General features: G+C 42.0%; 1 pseudogene; it reads left to right on the plus strand.

Moving 5' to 3' along the window:
- Positions 1-75: 75 nt before the first annotated feature.
- On the plus strand, positions 76-942 carry LOC118750101 (annotated as a pseudogene).
- The last annotated feature ends 1,373 nt before the right edge of the window (positions 943-2,315 follow it).

A 2,315-nucleotide genomic window follows, 5' to 3' on the forward strand; every position in this document is an offset into this window, starting at 1 on the left:
GAACTCAAAAAAGGGCATTAATTGCTCGTCTGCCGAGTTTTGAGCCTTGCTTTACAAACCAAGGCTCCTATTGCATTAGTCGCGCTTTCATGCTAATGCAATAGCTATCCAAACTCTTAAAACACTAATAACATATTATTATATACATTCAAGAGTGTTAGGCAAAGAATTATGTCCGCACAACGCATACGATTTAAAAACCTTTGAAGGCTTCCCAGCAGCAGTTGAAGAGAAAATTGAGACAGAGGCCTTTCTTAAAGCTGCTACGGAAATCGTTACTATTATTGGGACATTTGGCAAACTACCTACACCTGTGGTACATGATACGAATGGCAATATTACGAAGCCAACAAAGGTATACAACAAGGGCAGAGCATTGTATGCTTACCTTGAGGGCATGATAATATTAAATGTGAATGTAAATAATCTTGCGGCGAATGCGCTATTATGGCTAAAGCGTGGTCCCCAATTGATTTGTACATTTTCCGAAAACACCTTCAATGACCCACAGGCATTGAAGCTGCAGCTGCAGAATGCATATGAGCGTACCCTGAAGCCATGTCATGGGTTCTTAGTACAGGGCACAATAAAAATAATCTACAATTGGGTGCGAACACGTTCACAACTCGTTGGACAGGGTGAGGCGCACGTTGAGAATCTGCAAGTGCTGGAGGACTATTCGCCAGTGATGCGTAGTCACTTGGACCGCATTGACGCGCTGCTAAAAAAATACAATTTGGATGAGGAAGCTTCGGTTTGTTTCGGTAGGTGATGGAAATACTAAGTTTTCTATTTTATGAGTAGCACGGAAATTCACAGAAAATGTTGTTGAGACGTCTTAATGTATACCGGTGTTGGCAACTGATCGACCGGATTGCATCATTCAATTCGCCCGAGAATTGGAGCTCAGCGAGGTCCTTGCGCATGAAATGATGCGAATGATTGCGGTTGAACCGAGAATTATTTATAGAGTATTATGGTTGATATCGGGGAAATACACCCAATTTGATGTATAAAGATCAAATTAGTATGCTTGTTTATGTAGCAAATACATAAATTGTAATAATAAGTTAACACTATTGGGTGTTCATTTAACCAAAAGATTGCAAGGTTTGGGAAGTTGTGAGGCAAAGAGGGCTTGGGGAAGAAGTTGCAGATGAAATTTTTTATTGCAAATGGTGGCGATGGACATGATTCGAGAGTTGCGCTCGGATTTTTTCACAATCAATTTTGCTGTAGAATTTTCGTAAATTTGTTGTGTGTGCTAATTGCACAATTACGACATGATAAATGTTTATTAACAACAGCGGGTGTTTCTGAATTATATTAAAATTCGAACGCAGAAACGCTCAGCATTTTGCAACAGCACACGGCTTTTGGAATCATGTTGAAGAGTGGAATAGCTAGACTTTCTTGAAGTGGAATGAAGTGCTTGAAGATGTTTACTGGAAAGTTGCTCCACTTTCGTTGGCTTCGCTGCACGGTGGAAGTAGGACCAATTTTGCAACTGGTCTTGTAATTTGGCCTTGTGTCGTATCGATGTCGACTACTCGACCCCGGTTGTCGGAGCCTGGGTGTAGTTTAGCTATTCGTCCAAGTCTCCATTCGTTGGGAGAAAGGTTTTCTTCTTTGATTACTACTAGGTCCCCTTGTTTTAGATTGGATTGTGGATGTTTCCACTTGATGCGCTTCTGCATTTCGTTGTGAAATTCCGACTTCCACCTTTTGCAGAATGTTTGATGTAGGGCCTTAAATTTTTCCCAACGATTGACGATTGAGGCACGATGTTCATTGACATCGATTTCTGGTGGAGCGAGAAGATGTCCCCCAATCAGAAAGTGCCCTGGAGTGAGCGGCTCCAGGTCTGGCGGTTCGTTTGAAGAGGGACTTAATGGCCGTGAGTTGAGGCAAGACTCAATTCGGCATAAAAGAGTGCTGAACTCTTCGAATGTATATTTATGGTCGGATGCGACTTTTTTAAAATGGGTTTTAAAGCTTTTCACCCCTGCCTCCCACAAACCCTCCATGTGAGGAGCTGCAGCGGGTATGAAATGCCAACTTAGTGCTTGATGGTTGTATTTCGATAGGTTACTATTGCGAGTGTAAGCTAATAAAGCTTTAAATTCGGTTTTTAAAGATCGAGATGCTCCGACAAAGTTAGTTCCATTGTCGGAGTAAACATTTTTTGGACATCCCCGTCTAGCAATGAATCTCGCGAAAGCTGCTAGAAAGGAAGCGGTACTCAAGTCACTGGTGGCTTCGAGGTGTATAGCCTTTGTCGAGAAGCAGACAAACAAACAGACGTATCCTTTTGA

The sequence above is a fragment of the Rhagoletis pomonella genome, unplaced genomic scaffold (assembly GCF_013731165.1).
Source record: "Rhagoletis pomonella isolate Grant_MI unplaced genomic scaffold, Rhpom_1.0 Rhpom_scaffold_00142, whole genome shotgun sequence".
In the NCBI taxonomy this organism is placed as follows: domain Eukaryota; kingdom Metazoa; phylum Arthropoda; class Insecta; order Diptera; family Tephritidae; genus Rhagoletis; species Rhagoletis pomonella.